This window comes from Macrobrachium rosenbergii, chromosome 4 (genome assembly GCF_040412425.1).
Source record: "Macrobrachium rosenbergii isolate ZJJX-2024 chromosome 4, ASM4041242v1, whole genome shotgun sequence".
NCBI classification, from domain to species: domain Eukaryota; kingdom Metazoa; phylum Arthropoda; class Malacostraca; order Decapoda; family Palaemonidae; genus Macrobrachium; species Macrobrachium rosenbergii.
This window is the reverse complement of record NC_089744.1, coordinates 21,746,345-21,765,739: the sequence shown is the minus strand read 5'-3', so window position 1 is coordinate 21,765,739 and position 19,395 is coordinate 21,746,345. Positions and strand designations below refer to the sequence as shown.

The 19,395-nt window shown below is 39.0% G+C and overlaps 2 protein-coding genes across 2 annotated transcripts in view; one reads left to right on the top strand and one right to left on the bottom strand.

Moving 5' to 3' along the window:
- LOC136831204 (uncharacterized) overlaps window positions 1–13,957 on the bottom strand; it is a 68,888-nt gene extending 54,931 nt beyond the window's left edge. Inside the window, exon 1 of the mRNA XM_067091209.1 lies at window positions 13,837–13,957. The gene's annotated coding sequence lies outside the window, so the exon portion shown is untranslated. The remainder of the gene's footprint in view (window positions 1–13,836) is intronic.
- LOC136831188 (carbohydrate sulfotransferase 11-like) overlaps window positions 1–19,395 on the top strand; it is a 139,346-nt gene that overhangs the window by 48,163 nt on the left and 71,788 nt on the right. The window lies entirely within an intron of this gene.

Genomic DNA, 19,395 nt, shown 5'->3' with positions numbered 1-19,395 from the left:
TGAGGCTAGAGGGCTGCAATTTGGTATGTTTGATGCAGGACGATCAGCGTACCAATTTGCAGCCCTCTAGCCTCAGTGGTTTTTAAGATCTGAGGGCGGAGAGAGAAAAAGTGCCGACGGACAGGTAAAGCCGGCACAACAGTTTTCTTTTACAGAAAACTAAAAGAGTATTATCAGCGTACTCGGTATTTTGAGTTGCATTAGAATATCCTTTCCGGGTATCGACGCATTCGGCTTATAACTCTTAATCGCGAGCATTTGGGTATTGTAATATCCCTTTTACGAGAAACTAGTAGGGGTCCGAGTCCCCTTCACGTGAAGAGGAGAGGGTTGCGTGAATTCCCGTAACGGAAATCCACTAGGAAATCCGTAAGGATTAAGTTAAATTAATATGATACCGAGAGTCTATAGTCCTTAGTAGAGGAAGACCTTTAAAAGACCTTTAAAGAGGCATTGGAAGGCAAGGGAGCCTTAATATCCAGGAAGTATGGAACTGAAATTGGTATCGGAATATGAGATTTAGTCCCACTTTAGGCCCCCAGCTGCAACCCCTTTCATTCCTTTTACTGTATCTCCATTCATATTCCTTCTTCCATCTTACTTTCGCCCTTCTTCTAACAGTTGTTTTATAGTTCTTTCTCTCACTTTTCCTTTCAGCGCTGAATGATCTCATACGTCCCAGCACTGCTGAACGGAAAATTGAGAGTAGGAGGTCTAAAATGTGTAACTGGAGGAAAACCTCGCAATTACACTAAGAAACATTTGTTAGGAGAGGATGGAAAGTAAGATGGAAGGAACAGAATATGAACAGAGGTGCAGTAAAAGGAACGAAAGGGGTTGCAGCTAGGGACCGAAGGGACGCTGCAAAGAACCTTAAGTATATAATGCCCACAGCGCACCTTTTGAGGCGCACTGACGGCACTCCCCTCATACGTGGATCCAGGCGATATTAGAAAGCTATTTAGAAGCAAAACACGAATGAAAATAAGTAAAATATGCGCCGAAGTTTCTTCGGCGCAACCGACCTTTCTGTACAGCCGCTACGGCGTATAATCAAGGCCACCGAAAATAGATCTTTCTTTTTTTGGTCTCGGTATAATGCTGTTTGAGCCGCGGCCCATGAAACTTTAGCCACGGCTCGGTGGTGGCCTATTCTGTATTGTTGCCAGAAGCACGACTATGGCTAACTTTAACCTTAAATAAAACCAAAACTACTGAGGCTAGAGGGCTGCAATTTGGTATGTTTGATCAATTTGCAGCCCTCTAGCCTCAGGAGTTTTTCAGATCTGAGGGTGGACAGAAAAATACGGACAGAATAAAGTGTGGACGGACAGACAAAGCCGGCACAACAGTTTTCTTTTACAGAAAACTAAAAACGAATATTTTATGCCAAAATGTTTGGGAAAGACCCGCCGGATTTAAAATACATATGTATGTTTTTCCCAGAACTTTTAATGTTTAGTAAACTGAATTAATTCAGAAATTTCGGTAAACGAAAAGTAACCTCTACCAAGGCCAAGAGAAAGAGAAGGTCTGCCCACTTCTCCCCCACCAAAATCCCCCATGTAGGCGGAGCTTTGTCCACCTCCTTATTGCGTCAGCAGGTGAATTGCCGTAATGAGCGGGTGCCTCGAAGATACGTCATCGCCTACGTAGTTACCCCAGGTGGGAGGCGACTCCACCCAATTGGGTTGACCTTGTGTCTCCCGGTCTTGACCTCTACGAGCAGATTTGCCGCGACTGGTAACGTTAAATAAATAATCCCGTCCCCACGGCCAAGTCGTTGATGAACGCACAATTACGTGGTCCATGAAACCTTTGAAAATCTCCGCATTACGTAAAGAAATTTTAGAAGCTGCTTACGAAAGTGCCGGTTGCCCGAGTGAATACAAAGAGGGTATCATACTGTGTATTGAATGAGGGTAAAATAGAAAACAAAGAAAGGGTAAGTTCTCTTCGCGGCGCATGCGCGGTAAGTGACGGTAGAATCTGAACTAAAAAATGCGCCGAAGTTTTTTCGACGCAATCGAGTTTTCTGTACAGCGTATAATCAAGGCCACCGAAAAATAGGTCTGTCTTTCGGTGGTCTCGGAATTATGCTGTATGAATCCCTGCCCATGAAACTTTAACCAGGGCCCCGTGGTGGCCTGTCCTATATCATTGCCAGACGCACGATTATGGCTAACTTTAACCTTAAATAAATAAAAACTACTGAGGAGGCTAGAGGGCTGCTATTTGGTATGTTTGATTATAGGAGAATGGATGATCAACATACCAATTTGCAGCCCTTTAGCCCCGGTTGTTTTTAAGATCTGAGGGAGGACAGAAAAAGTGCGGACAGAAAAAAGTGCGGACCGACAGACAAAGCCGGCACAATAGTTTTCTTTTACATAACACGAAAAAAGCTAAAAGCGAAATATAATTCCTATTTTCAAATATTTTTTTTTCACGTTCATTCCAGATATGACATTGACATCTATCTCTGTGTGTTAAATTCTCTTTACCAGGCTAAGAGGGGATTCTTTTTCTTCTCCAGACCTCCTCACATACTGAGTACAAATGGAGTTCGTTGCAATTGCGTCTAGTTAATATACACCGGAATTTGCCTCGTGGCTGGTAATGCTCCTGTGACTGGTGACTGGGACAAGAGACTGATAGTACTAGCCACATAGTCCAGTCAGTAAGACTGGTTCAGCGTATAGTGTGATCGAGTCTAACTGAAAAAATGAGACTACGACAGCAACCAACGTAATTTTTTCGTACCTGTGTGTTTATAAACGAGTAACATTTAATCTCTTAATGGAAAGGGGAATTAATATTACATCATTCCCCTTCGGTAATGTTTCCAATCCCACTAAGCGTAATCCAAGCGAAAGCAACAGCTGTTTTCTAATTCTTGTGGTTGCCATAGCTCTCAAAGAAAGAGTATGCGGGCCGTGAGCCTAAAACCCAATTAATGGTCTGTTTGGTGAAGGGAGAGAGAGAGAGAGAGCGAGAGAGAGAGCAAGTTTGGCCAAACACGAACAGGCCTTTATCACTTAGCAGAGTATAAAGCAAGATTTAAAGGTAGCACTAATGAAAAGGATCAGAAATAACACGAGCATCGGTGGCTGTGAGTATGCCGTTATATATATATATATATATATATATATATATATATATATATATATATATATATATACATATACATATATATATATATATATATATATATATATACATATTAACTTTATCACATACACAATTGTTCTGTGCATTAGTAGAATTACTAAAGGACCTCATTCAAACTGGATGGTACCATCCAGTTTGAATGAGGTCCTTTAAGTAATATATACATATATATATTATATATATATACACATACATTATATATACACATTTATATATGTATCATATTAATTTTCCCTTTAAAGCAAATAACTCCGGAAAGTCCTAAACACACACACAATAGGGATGCTCAGAAAACTGCAGGCCTCCGCTATGAAGACAACAGCGAATCACGAATAACTAATCTTCAGCGCAGTTACCAAGAACATCCAGCTAATTTCGTACAGTATTTCCCAATCTTTTCTTTGCTGTGCCGTTAAAAATATTTCATTTGTGGCCATTCTGCTGTCCACAGAATAAGGAAGGTACAGTACACTGCCCTAAAATGGAAGACTGCAGAATCTGCAAAAATGCAAAACTGAGAGAAATGGTGGATACTGCAGTTTTCCCTTGCCTTATTACTGATTTTGCAGATACTGCACATGGGACCCCATAAATAAGGCATTGAAGAATCATTCTGAAACTGCAGTAACTTGTGTATTAGCGTTTCACTAGCCCAATAGGTGGCATATCTCAATTTCGAAAATTTTGCAGATACTGCAGTTTTCCTTTTGAGGACAATACAGTACAGTTTCTATAGCATCCTTGGCGTAATGTGATATGGCCGTTAGCATTTGACTCTCCCAGCAAATACAAATGCATATCCGTATTGTATTTATTGTTATGGTAGTTGCGAGGCATTTAGTCATGGTATATATTGTGCAGAGAATCTTTACGTTTTTCTGTTGGCGTGAGTTCTGTTTACTGTGAGGGTTACAATTATAAATTGCTGTTTTATCCCGAGTCATGACCACCGGGCAGATTGACTCAGATCCGACTCATTATCCTTTAATGTTGATTGCAAGATTATTTACATGTATATATATGTTGCAGGGAATATGTGAAATGACCAATTCGCTTAGATACATTTGATCCCCGAGGGCTAGTACTAAACACGGCGAAACAGTGACTCATCTACACTGTTTCGCCTTGTTTAGTACTATCCCCTTGGGGCTCAAATGTATTTTGCCGTGTCTGCTACTATCCCCTGGGGGATCAAATGTCCCTAAGTGCATTTGATGCCCCAGGGGCTAGTACTAAACACAGCAAAACACATTTGACCCCCCAGGGCCTAGTACTAAACACGGCGAAACAGTGTAGATGAATCACCGTTTCGCCGTGTTTCGTTCTAGCCCTCGGGGATCAAGTGTTCCTAAGCGATCTGGACATTTCACATATTCCCTGTAACATATGTATATATTTATATTTATATATTTATTAGTGTTTGAAGGGCTGGCTTTCGATCGCAGTCACGTCCCGCATTGTGCTGGAAGAAGGAGCCATGGTTACCATGGGGTTGGCAACAGTGTGAAGTACATGTCAGTATGTTATCCAGTGTAAAAAAAAAAAAAAAACAATAGGTATTTTTAGGTATTTAAGATATTCAGTGCTCTCCAACAGGCGTTTGGTTGCCTAGGTTTCTTACTACGGACCAAGAACTGTAGGCGTAAAAAGTAAAATAGCGAATGCCTCAGTAAATTCTACGATATTCAGTCTTTCTACTTTTTCTTTTCGTCCATTTGCCCGAGATTTATTCACACGTAAGCAACCGCCCTTGAACACCAGAGCGAATGATCGATAAACACTGATAAGGTTTCTGATCTTCTGCGGTTTCAGGATAGATATATAATAACAGACCGTTAGACTCATATCGCAAAGAGTGGCTATACTGTAGCTATGCTGTGCTACTCTGCAGCAGCGATTATGATATTGTGGGTCAGATGTGGCGTAGGTCTTAGGTTTCGAATTTAGCTTTCTGTCTTTCTTTAAATCTTCATCTGAAAACCTTTATTGATGGAGTCGACAGACTATAGACCCAAGAGAGCTCTAAAGGGGAAATCAGCCTGCACAGAGAGAGAGAGAGAGAGAGAGAGAGAGAGAGAGAGAGAGAGAGAGAGAGAGAGAGAGAGAGAAAGTTGTAGGAAAACGTCATAAATATATAAATGTGAGGGAATAGAAAAAACAAGTTAAAATGTGCCGAAGTTTTTTCGGCGCAATGGAGTTTTCTGTACAGCTTGTAATCAAGGTCTCCGAAAATAGATCTATCTTTCGGTGGCCTCGGTATAATGCTGTATGAGCCGCGGCCTATGAAAATTTAACCACGGCCCGGTGGTGGCATGGCCTAATCGTTGCCAGAAGCACGATTATGGCTAACTTTGACCCTAAATGAAATAAAAACTACTTGAGGCTAGAGGGCTGTATTTTGGTGTGTTTGATGATTGGAGGGTGGATGATCACCATACTAATTCGCAGCCCTTTAGCCTCGGTAGTTTTTAAGATCTGAGGACGGACAGAAAAGAGTGCGGACAGAACAAAGTGCGGACAGACAGACAAAGCCGGAACAATAGTTTTCTTTTACAGAAAGCTAAAGCCAATACACCTGAAATTCAGAAGACAGCAGGAACGCATTTGCTCCTCTCCTTTATATCTGGCGAGATAAGTACCCTTAGTGTCATTTTCTTTGTATTTTCGTTAGTAGGTGTCGTTACGTCGTTGTACTCCTAGATTTTTTATAAATGAGTCGTCGAGTGCTACGAAATTTCCGATTCACTGCGGACTTTTGATTCTTAAAAAAAAATAAAAAAATAGAGTGAGATTATCTTTGAACAGAAGTAACGCCAAGCTTCGTAGTCAACAAAGACCAATAATGTTAGGATAACGCAGACTGCTCCTCCTCAGGCGTTTAGCTCCGCTGTATCTCTCTCTCTCTCACTCTCTCTCTCTCTCTCTCTCTCTCTCTCTCTCTCTCTCTCTCTCTCTCTCTATATATATATATATATATATATATATATATATATATATATATATATATATATATATATATATATGTTTGATTTTAAATCACGAAAAAGGTAAAAATGTGATGATTATACGAACAAAGTTACAGCCACGAAGAAAAAGTGAAACACTTGAGATACTCAAGTGTTTCACTTTTCCTTCGTGGCTGTAACTTTGTTCATATTCATATATACATCGATGGGGGACTTCGTAGGAGTAGGGCAGAATTGCAAAGCATGCAGGTTTAGAAATAGTTCCAGATTCGCTGAAACACTTATTTAAGAATGGGTTTCAAAGTTAAGTGGGTCCGAGATCTCAGATTTTGTGTCCTGATGATGGCGGCTCCCAGAATCTCCTTTCGTACCGGCCGTCACTTTTAAAAAACAGTTTAAACTCAAAACAACATATAAAAGAGGGTGTGGGGTGGAATGTGAGTGGGGGGTGGGGGGAGGAATTGATAGACACACCTCTTCAAAACTGAAGAATTATAAGAATCAAGGAAAATGGAAACAGTTAAAACATTCAGTCCATAGTGATATATGGAAAACTTCAGTCATCTGACGGAGCAAAGCGCTTACTTCTGATCTCCATACAACACTGACCAATATAATAAATGCAGAAAAGAGACGACGTCACTCTACAGTTATAGGGAATTCAAGGAAGGGTCACTGATTAGAAGTATTGTCTTGAGTGTCCTCTCTGAGCAAGTCCTTATAATTAATCCCTTGACTGTTGCTTGTAAATCCACGATTCTTTGTTTATGTTTTCATTTTTTTTCAGAAAGGATGAAAAAACCTACGATTTGAGCATCATATATATTATGAGAATTTACTCAGGTGACTTTGTAATATGCTTTCTTGTTTATAAACGTATTCCGTAGCTTCGCGTTTCTTGCGTAATCTTGTTAATAGTGGGTGATGCTTTAGTTTTATATTTTTATTTACTTTATTCGATAGATTTATGGGTCATGTACAGTATGTTCAGACGAAAAAGCGAATTGCTTAATAAAGGATGATTTTTAGTTTTCTGCAAAAGAAAACTATTGTGCCGGCTTTGTCTGTCGTCTGAACTTTAATTTTCCGCACTTTTTCTGTCCGCCCTCACATCTTAAAAACTACTGAGGCTATAGGGCTGCAAATTGGTATGTTGATCATCCACCCTCCAATCATCGAACATAGCAAGTTACAGGCCTCTAGCCTCAGTGGTTTTTATTTTATTTAAGGTTAAAGCTAGCCATAATCGTGCTTCTGGCAACGACATAGGATAGGCAACCACCGGGCCGTGGTTAAAGTTTCATGGGCCCCGGCTCATACAGCATTATACCGAGAACACCGAAAGGTAGATCCATTTTGTGACGTATTGTCCTTGATTATTAATAAATACTAAAACGCTGTCACATATGTACTCAAACTGTCGCAGCGTTTTCTGAAGCCATCCCGAATAACTTTCGTAATGTACAGTAGTTTTAAATTTTCTCTAACTTCAGTTCCTCACAGAATGTCAAGTAATCTCTGTACAGCAAAGATCTAGTCGAGTTTTTTTTTTTTAACAGCTTTTTTTTTTCTTCTTCACAACAGGTCAATATCTTTTTCGACAACGCGTGGATAATTGCGGTTCACAGTGACAGTTTCGTTCTTGGAGAGACGTACTGTAATTGAGCGCCCTTCGATCTTTGCCTAAGCGAGAGTGATAAAAGGTGGAAATTGTTTATTCGTATTTTATTTTTATAGGTAGTAACCGTGACAATGTGTAATAAAAATACGTTATCGGGTTACACCTTAATTCATCTAATAACTAAGAATTTTGTAAGGAAAATACTTCATTTTATACTTGGAAGCTATTAGGATATGTCAGTCATTGTATGCAATTTGGAACAGGTACCGATGCAAAGATGCTTTTATTTTTTAAGAAGTCATGAGCATTAGTATGTATAAGTTAAGTATGCCTTAGTTTTACCAGACCACTGAGCTGATTAACAGCTCTCCTAGGGCTGGCCCGAAGGATTAGACTTATTTTGCGTGGCTAAGAACAAATTGGTTACTTAGCAACGGGACCTACAGCTTATTGTGGAATGCAAACCACATTATAGCGAGAAATGAATTTCTATCACCAGAAATAAATTCCAATAACTCTTCATCAGCCGGCCGGAAAATCGAACTTCGGCCCAGCGAGTGCCAGTCCACGGCTCTACCGACTCACCTAACGAAGAGCTGTATACACACACACACACATATATATATATACATACTGTATAATATATATGTAAATATATGTATATATATATATATATATATATATATATATATATATATATATATATATATATATATATGAATGTCTTTTCCTGTAATACCACAGTGTAATATGAATATAAGAAGGCCCATAAAACACTATTTAAACGTTTAAATAGTGTTTTATGGGCTTTCTTTATTTATATATATATATATATATATATATATATATATATATATATATATATATATATATATATATATATATATATATATATATATATTATATGTTTGTACATACATATACTGTACATATATGAGTGTGTGTTTTTATAGATGTAGGTAACTGGCAAGTCAAAGAGGTCCCTGCAAAATCAGCCGGGAGCTCTCATGAATCACCAATGGTTCTGAGTTAATGTGAAAACAGTCATTACGTCGTCATTCGAGGGATCTGCGAATTTCTCAGTGATGTTTGGAAACGCAATTTATTGCCTGACTTCAACTTCAGAATACTGGGGCAGGATTTCAGACTTTGATCAAACGTTGCTGACACCTTAAAGCAATATTACCAGTTTCTTATCGTGTTTCATCTTCTCGTCGTTGTGACCAGTTTCATTTTTTAATTCTGTGGTTAATTGCCGGTTGTTGTATACACTAATCGCCAAAATGGTTGTCACATGCATTTTTAGACGAGCAAATTGGAATAGAATGGTCCAGTCACAAAGCTGGTAGTAATCTTGTGCTACAGAAAAATTTCCCATGGATGAAGGTATGTTTCATGAATTAGGAAACGAAATTACACTTTAAATTTCAATACTAACGACACGTTAGTCGCAAACAAACCGGTATACACTAAAATTAGCAGGAGAAACGTAATGTTCACTTCCTTTCGTATCTCACATCTGAACCTTTTTCTCGGACATATCAGCAAGTCAAACACATGTACATAAATAATTATAGCCTTTATTTACATATCTACAGAGTCAGTAGCGGGTATGACCTCTGCGAGCAGCAATAACACCTGTACAAGGTTCTCAGCAGGTGGTATCCTGTCCCATCCTTCCCAGAGAACCTGACCTAATTCTCTAATGGTGGATGGCTGGCTGTCCCTTTATTTATTAAGGTCAAATTGTAAACCTTCGCAGGAGTTCCTCTCCCAGTAGAAGACCAACTGAAGGATGGGGCTCTTATTTTCTTACCCTAGCGTGGGACGAACCTTCTTCCAACTTGCAGCTTTGGAGCTACTCCCGAGGAAGGGAGTCATTCCTCCGTGATCTGACCTGGGATGGCCAATCTAGATGAAGGTCATCCTCTATTCCACGTAAACCGAGGTCTCTGAGCCAAAATTCGGCGGTTGGGAGAGGTGAAAGACCTCATAACTATACAGAAACTTGTTGAGGTCTAGACTCGATATCTACTTTACTCCTGACGGTCTATTTGAGATCAGTCGACCTAAAGTCTCCAACCCTGGCGTGTAGCATTCCAGGATAGGCCTAGTTTTACCTTTTTACACACCCAGATACTACTGAAGTACAGAGACGGTTTGGAGCAACCCGAGAAGGGAAACCAAATGCAGACTCCCTTGGAGGCGCCATACCGTAACCACCAAGCTCCCAAACCTCCAACAGATATCTGGCCTGCATCGCCAGATTTGTTTTCAGTTCTACTTATGAGGTAGACACACCAATGCCCAGGTCTGTGGACACTATGAGAGGTGCCTCATGTAAAGGAGAATTTTATTGAGTCACGTCCTATCACTGAAAATTGTATTTTGATCTGGAACGGGTTCCAATACTTTTAAGATTTTTCATTCTCTAGGTTCCAGAGAAACCCTGAGTCTGCACATTTCAGTCAGTTGCTGCCAACTTTCTTTGTTCAGTTGTTTTGACGTAACATTCTGTAACTCGGTTAAATTATTCTGAATTAAATAATTTTGGAAGAGTAAAATTAGAGACAATTGTAGCCATCATTTCACGGGAAACGCTGACTTTTTGTAAAGATATGACTTTCAAGTCATCCCTGCAGTCGTATTTTTCTTTGCATCACCAGACAGAAGTCTGTTTAAAAACTCTGGTGATTGTGATTGTTGCAAAATAATGTATCGAGTGATGGAAACACTAATGGATACTCTATCAGTATTAAAGAGACCAATTACCTTACGCATTTGGAATAACGCTCAAAATTCTGTGGTAGTGATAAATCATTCATTCACAAGCGTCCCAGGTACAGAGTTGGAAAATTCTGTGAGTAAAAATTAATAATTTTGCATGGAAAGATGTGAACCGTTAATTAACCAAGCAGAAACTGCAGTAATTAAAAGAACCTCAGTACATGCGAGAGACCTTTTTGTTCTTGAGAGGAATTTTAATATATTGTCTCCCGAATATATTCTATGTTTGTCATTTCTCCTGAGCGTGTTATGACACTTTCTTTTTACCAGAGTATGTTAGACGTTTTAGTTTTCCAAAAAAAAAGAAAACTTTTGTGCCGGCTTAGTCTCTCCGTCCGCACTTTTTTTGTCCGACCTCAAATCTTAAAATCTACTGAGGCTAGAGGGCTGCAAATTGGTATGTTGATCATCCACCCTCCAATCATCAAACATACCAAATTGCAGCCCTCAAGCCTCAGTAGTTTTTATTTTAGTTAAGGTTAAAGTTAGCCATAATCGTGCATCTGGCAACGATATAGGACAGGCCACCACCGGACCGTGGTTTAAGTTTCATGGGCCACGGCTCATACAGCATTATTCCGAGACCACCGAAAGATAGATTTTTTTTCTGTGGGCTCGATTATTCGATGTACAGAAAACTCGATTGCGCTGTAGAAACTTCGGCGCATTTTTCACTTGTTTACTTTATGCTCACAAAACTGAGTGATACAACGGATGATAATATATAATAATTTTCTTGTGATCAATCAAATGAGGTGTCTGGTATTGCCATTATGCGATACGTGAAATGGTCAGTGTAATATTCTGCGAACTTTGAAAAAGGTCAGTGTCAGCGACCCTTAAAAGGCCGGTGCTAAATTTTGCGGTCACTAAAAAGGTCGGTGTTAGATTCTTTCATCTTTAAAAAGGTCGGTGTTAGATTCTTCCATCTTTAAAAGGTCGGTGTTAGATTCTTCATCTTTAAAAAAGGTCGGCGTTAGATTCTTCCATCTTTAAAAAGGTCGGTGTTAGAGTCTTCCATCTTTAAAAAGGTCGGTGTTATATTGTGTAGTTCATAAAAAATGTTTTATGCCATATTGTGCGATCTCTAAAAGGTCAGTCCTATATTCTGCAATCTTTATAAAGGTCGGTGTTATATTTTTCGATCTTTAAAAAGGTCGGCGCTGTGCTCTGCCATCTTTGTAAAGGTCGATGCTATATTCTGCGACCTTCGTAAAGGTCGGTGTCATATTCTGGGATCTTTAAAAAGGTCGATGTTATATGCTACGATCTTTAAAAAGGCCAGTGTTACATTCTGCGATCTTATAAAGGCCAGTGCCACATTACGCTATCTAAATAAAAAAAAAAGTTGTTCTTATATTGTACGATCCTGAAAAAGGTCGGTGTCATACTCTGCAATATTAAAAACATTTGTGTCATGCGATCTATATGATTATCGGCAAAAAGTTCGGTACTGCATTTCGCGATCTTTCGAAGATTTCGGCGGTGTGTTTTTTGCGATCTTTTAAAAGGCAGGAGCTCAATTGTGCAATCTTGAAAAGGTGCATTAGGTTCGAGGTGGATGAACTGTAAACATATTTCCAACTACACACACACACACACACACACACACACACATATATATATATATATATATATATATATATATATATATATATATATAAAAGACAAAATCCACGAAGGAAAGGGAAGCAATGGAGGTACTGTAAGGCCTTTCGACTTCATGTCTTTTACTTAGCAGTCTGCTAAGTAAAGGACAAGAAGTCGAAAGGCCTTGCAGTACTCCATCGTTTCCCTTTTCTTCGTGGATTTTGTCTTTATTGATATATTCATCACGTTCCATATTTGGTCTGTGGTCTATAGTACTTGGTGTTATAGGTCTATGGTCTATAGTACTAGGTGTTATAGGTCTGTGGTCTATAGCTAGTTAAAAAAGTTAAGGATATCTTAGTTTAACCAGACCACCGAGCTGATTAACAGCTCTCCTAGGGCTGGCCCGAAGGATTAGATTTATTTTTACGTGGCTAAGAACCAATTGATTACCTAGCAACGGGACCTACAGCTTATTGTGGAATCCGAACCACATTATAGCGAGAAATGAATTTCTATCACCAGAAACAAATTCCTCTTGTTCTTCACTGGCCGGTCGGAGATTCGAACTCGCGACCAACAGAGTGGTAGCTGAGAACGGAACCCGGTCACCCAGCGAAGAACTATATGGTCTATAGTACTTGGTACTATGGTCTATAGTACTTGGTGTTATAAGTCTATGGTCTATAGTACTTGGTGTTATAGGTCTATGGTCTGTAGTACTTGGTGTTATAAGTCTGTGGTCTATGCTTGGTGTTATAGGTCTATGGTCTATTGTACTTGGTGTTATAGGCCTGTGGTCTATAGTATTTGGTGTCATAGGTCTATGGTCTATAGTACTGGGTGTTATAGGTCTGTGGTCGAGGTAATCGTAGGTTTGTATTGAAACTTAAAAAAAAATATTTTTTCATTCTTATTTTATCTCCACTCTTTTTTCCTTCAATCCTTTAGTAGGTAAGGACGATGAATTGCCATGCAAATCTCTCTCTCTCTCTCTCTCTCTCTCTCTCTCTCTCTCTCTCTCTCTCTCTCTCTTGTGGCTTAGTATTTGCGAGAACAAGAAGTGACGAGTGTGTAAATGGCAAATATTCGTATATATAATATATATATATATATATATATATATATATATATATATATATATATATATATGTGTGTGTACAGATATATATATATATATATATATATATATATATATATATATATATATATATATATATATATATATATATATATATATATATATCACATACAAAAATGCGGGACAAAACGGCGCATTGAATATGAAGAGAACTGAATAGAACAACGAAAGAAATTTATTTCCAACGTTTGATATGAGGCTTATTTCCTAATAGAGGGGGAATTCTTTCTCGTAATTTTAATTCAGAGTTTTCATACATCGTCCAATTATGTTTGATAAAATTCATCACAAAGACTCTCTCTCTCTCTCTCTCTCTCTCTCTCTCTCTCTCTCTCTCTCTCTCTCTCTCTCTCTCTCTCTCAATTACCTAGATGTTGTGACCACCTTTTAAATGTGTCTCCATCTCATTGTCTTTACATTTCCTCTCTCTCTCTCTCCAGAAGTTTAACACTTAGCGTGTACGTAATTCTTAAATTTTCACCTAAATTAGAAAAAAAACAGTATCACGACTATAATAAATCTAAAACGGCAGTACTAAAAAATACAAGTTTATTACTTACCGAATATAACGAAGTGCTTCTCGAAAAAAAATCTCTCTCTCTCGTGCAAGCCCTTAAAAGGTACAGAAGTAGGTAGTCCTTGCGCGTTTCACCGAGGTCGGGATCGGAATGGCCGCTAACCAAGGGCACGACACTTTTTATCGGGAGAGACGACGCATGCGCGGTTTCTTTTGTGCGAAGTGTGTGGGAGTCAAGCTTACCCCTTCTCTTTATTCTTTAGTGTCCCCTGCGTTAGTGTCGGTCAAGTCCCGTTTTCTCTGAGTTGGAATTCGTCACCGAATGTATTTTTGTAATATTTTTATGTAAGTCAGATGCCTCCTACAGGTTACATCAAGACTTACGAGATGAATAAATGTTAACTAGTCATATTTTAATAGTTTGTTAGTTTTTGTTTTTGCCAGTTCTTTTTTAAACAGTATTTAAGAAGGAATTTCTCCAATAGTTTTGTGTGAATATCAGCCATTATTAATGATTTCATTCTAGCCGTTTCTGGAAGGCAGTGCACAATAAATTAGGCTAATAGGCAAATAGTACACCATAAGCCAAAAACAGTAAATTATACTAATCAAGGGTTGAGTGGTGAGGGGTGGGGGAGGGGGTGGATTCAAAGTGACTACCTGTAGTTGATCTCAGCGTGGGTGGAGAAATCGACTCCTAATGAAAAACGGCGCACATGAATATTTACAAACTGAGAGACACACACACACATACATACATACATACATACATACATACATACATACATACTCGCATTTATTTGTTTCCCAACCTGACATGAACGATAATCATTAATTTTATGTCATGATGAGCATATGCTGTCTATCAACCTATAGATCGGGATATGATATGGAGATATTTATAGATGAAAAATAAACAATTGCAGACGATTATATATACCACATTTATTAAGAAATAACATTCATTAAGCGGTAGCGATATATTTTCAAAAGGCAAAATTAGCAGGCATATTTTGAATGATTAAAACTTGCATTCGGCAAATTAAATGCGAGCCATTAGCCTATGATAAAAAAAATTACTACAACGTTATTTCGTATATTAAACATGACAGATCATCAGTGCATTTGTACAGCAAAGGAAATGATGATAATGAAATTCATTTTCAAAGTACGGGATCATTTCCAGTGATTATCACCAGTGTCTCCACTTACAAGGAGATTTTTATTATTGACTGAACCCCAATGATGCTACTTGTAGAAGACGTGACACGTAAGCACGTCAGTCACTAGGTTAGTTTCAGCGTTCGGTTTATAACACTGCCAACTCTAATCGCTTCTAGTTCCTCGTTGGGCGAGACGGTAGAGTTGTCGGCTAGCACTCGCTTGGCCCGAGTTCGAGTCTCCGGCCGGCTAATGAAGAATTAGAGGAATTTATTTCTGGTGATAGAAATTCATTTCTCGCTATAATGTGACTGGGATTCCACAATAAGCTGTAGGTCCCGTTGCTAGGTAACCAATTGGTTCTTAGCCACGTAAAATAAGTCTAATCCTTCGGGCCAGCCCTAGGAGAGCTGTTAATCGCTTCTTCCACCAGTATATAGAAGTGATAAGTCTCATTTGCAGAAGAGTTATCGTCAAACACTTGATGATATTGGAACGCACAGGGAATCTGCAGTTAATGTAGGGGTGTAATCCAGGTTTCGTTGTTTGTTTCAAGAGCAAAGCATTGCGCACTGAATTTCTGAATAGAATTCTTGTATGCATCATCAAAGCAAGGTTTAGCTTTAATGAATATGTTGTTATTTTGGGGGAATGAATAGGAACTGTTCATAGATAACCGTAATGTTTTTTTACTCAATGAATAGCATCAGATGTAAATGAAATGGCAGGCTTGGGGCTACAGTTCTTGTTATGAAGGACTAAAATGTTTTTTTTTTTTTTCGATACATTCGTACACAAAGACGGTTGCGCTTTTCAAGTGGCACCGTACATCCACAGTTCCATTCACCGTTCCTTATCACCGAGTACCGCATATCTCATGCTTTTTAGTTTTCTGTAAAAGAAAACTATTGTGCCGGCTTTGTCTGTCCGCCCGCACTTTATTCCGTCCGCACTTTTTCTCTCCGCCCTCAGATCTTAAAAACTACAGAGGCTAGAGGGCTGCAAATTGGCATGTTGATCATCCACCCTCCAATCATCAAACATACCAAATTGCAGCCCTCTCGCCTTGGTAGTTTTTATTTTATTAGAGGTTAAAGTTAACCATAATCGCGCTTCTGGCAACGATATAGGACAGGTCACCACCGGGCCGTGGTGAAAGTTTCATGGGCCGCATTCATACAGCATTATACTGAGACCACCAAAAGATAGATCCAGTTTCGGTGGCCTTGAAAATACGCTGCAGCGGCTGTACAGAAAACTCGATTGCGCCGAAGAAACTTCGGCGCATTTTTTACTTGTTCACTTTTTTTTCGCCCATAGTCCCTAAATGTTTTTCGTTCAATCATTGATCGGTGGTCTTCATGTTTTTCACCTCTGTGCTGACATTTCGAACGGGAATCAGAATAATTTTATGAGTCTGCCTGAATGGTCTCAACATTCCTAATGACATTGTCATGTCAACAGTCCCCGTAGGGGGTTAGTGCCGTCAGTGCACCTCATTCGGTGCACTGTAGGCATTAATTAAGGTTCTTCGAAGCATCCCTTCGGACCGTAGCTGCAACCCCTTTCATTCCTTTAACTGTACCTCCGTTCATATTCTCTTTCTTCCGGCTTACTTTCCTCAACCCTCTCCTAACAATTGATTCATTGTGCAACTGCGAGGTTTTCCTCCTGTTACACCTTTCAAAGCTTCTTTAAGCGTCTGATAAGTTAGCTCACATCCAGAACACCAGTTCCTCCCAGCAGTTCTTTCAGGATTTGAGCAGAAACTTGTCTAACAGTTTCACTCAAATGACTCTTAAGAGATTCGAGAGTTTCAGAATGTGTCCACTGTTTTAGGGCCAAATTCAGAACAGCAGTCATTGCTAAAACTTTTTTGTCATATTGGGGATTCACGTTTCCATATGAAAAGAAGAATGTCAGTAGATGAAAATAGGAAATTTCTACCAGCATCTTGGGTCGATTTTAAGAGCACTCCTTAGCACAGTGACAAATGAGGCTACAGTGGTTCTTTTCTCTTTAAGCTCAACGTTATATTTTTTATCCTACTTTTGTTCTTTGGCTTTTGAAGGAATGTTCAGACGTCTTCAAAAAATCGCTGTTTACTGGAGATGAAGTTAATTGGTTTCCTTCAGCAATTTTTTTTTTGTTGCGGATATGCAAGTAGTGTTTCTTCAGTTTATCTCTGGTCATGTTTGATACCTGAGTCTGCCTTGACTGCTTGACGGCGTGTGTCAGAACCAGTATTATTTTGGGCCTGTGCTGGTTTTCATTGGGTAATAAACGTGAAACGAGGCGCGTATAGCTTCACTTACACTCCTAATTTTAAGATTTAATCATCTGCTTGGAAGTCGATTCCAAATTTACAAATGGTGTACAGTAGTTGCGTCATGCTGAAAACTCAATCAAGTTAGGCCTACCGTACACCTTCTCTGGTAAACGCTTATTCCTCTGTGATTCTTATACATACCTCTCTCTCTCTCTCTCTCTCTCTCTCTCTCTCTCTCTCTCCCATTTTCCCGGTTACCCCTCCTTTCGTGTAATTACTACCCGGACAAAATTACCCCGGTAGGCATTTTCTGGTAATTCCTGAGCAAGATCCACGTAAAAATGGTGCGTGCGGAGTTGCGCTTATCTTCCAACATGCGATTGTCTTCAGGGCCGGCAGGAACTGCAACTGCTCAAGACTGTGCAGGCTCAGTCTGTCCATAAAACCGTTGGTTTATTTTTCATAACGCGTTTTTTTTTTTTTTTTTTTTTTTTTTTGAGTCTTCAGGAAAGTTAAATTAGCCAGATCGTTTCGTGGCTTTGCTGATTTGCATAGCCCTGATTCCTTTGGATCGGTAACACAGTCCCAGAATTTTCGACAAATCTGACAGAATGTGGTCCCTAGAGAGAGAGACAGACAGACAGACAGAGACAGAGTTATACGAGTTTTCTCAGACATTATTTGACCATTCAGTGTTGTATTATTAATAATAATTTTACAGTGAAAGGTCAGATTTGCAAAGAGAAAAAACAAACAAAGATTTGTGAGAAAACTAGCACTAGTTCCATTGTAACACTTCGTTTTTGCTTGGCAACAACAATATGACATAAGTTTTGCTTCTCTCTCTCTCTCTCTCTCTCTCTCTCTCTCTCTCTCTCTCTCTCTCTCTCTCTCTCTCTCTCATGTGTGTGTGTGTATGCGCATGTCAAGACGCTAAATTACTAAATGTCATAACTTTTGAGCTAATATTACCACAATATTTCAAGATACATTTGCATGCAAGCAGATACACAAGAAGTCAGATGGTTAACATGCACACTGTTAAATGATACCATTAAGAAATTACAAAATCGGTATAATTCATCGCGAAAACATGGCAGTCCGTTGTTTTTCTAATGATATTTCATTTCCGCCGTAATTTTGGATTCATTCAGTGGATACAGGCGGGGCCTCAAACCAAGAATTCCATTAGCATTTAAAGTATTATAATTTTTGTAATCATAGGAATTCCATACTTTCGGAGGTATTGCTTTTACAATATATTAATATTTTCAGTGAGGTGGAATCTGTTTCGGAGAGAGAGAGAGAGAGAGAGAGAGAGAGAGAGAGAGAGAGAGAGAGAGAGAGAGGTTTTATTTATATATTAGGTTGGTTCTTGTTTGTGAAAGCCCCCAAAAAAAAAAAATAATAAATAAGTCAGATGAAGTGAAGGGTTCTTTTTTATAGAGCATTGTCTCTGAACAGTAATCAAAAATGATAATTAATCTTTGTGTTCAGATAAACTTCAAAAGCACTTTTAAAATACTTGCCAAAAAGTGTTAAATCTCATGGCAGTCAATGTTGTAATACATCTAGACTCATAGAACCCTTGAATGGTGAATTTCTATTGGCGATTTATGTGCATAAGTTTTTTTTTCTTAGCTAAATTTGTCCTGGTATTTTTTCACATTATTGCCCCATAAAAGAATGAGAAAATTTCACTTTAAGAAAGTATTTTAGTTTTCTGTAAAAGAAAACTATTGTGCCGGCTTTGTCTGTCCGTCCGCACTTTATTCCGTCCGCACTTTTTCTGTCCGCAGTTTTCTCTCCGCCCTCAGATCTTTAAAACTGTTGAGGCTAGAGGGCTGCAAATTGGATTGTTGACCATCCACCCCCCAATCATCAAACATACCAAATTGCATCCCTCTAGCCTCAGTAGTTTTAATTTTATTTAAGGTTAAATTTGGCCATAATCGTGCTTCTGACAACGATATGGGATAGGCCACCACCGGGCCTAGGTTAAAGATTCATAGGCCGCGGCTCCCACAGCATTATACCGAGACCACTGAAAGATAGATCTATTTTCGGTGGCCTTAATTATACTCTGTAGCGGCTGTACAAAAAACTCGATTGCGTCGAAGAAACTTCGGCGCATTTTGTACTTGTTTTTTTTTATATAAATTCAAGCTTTTC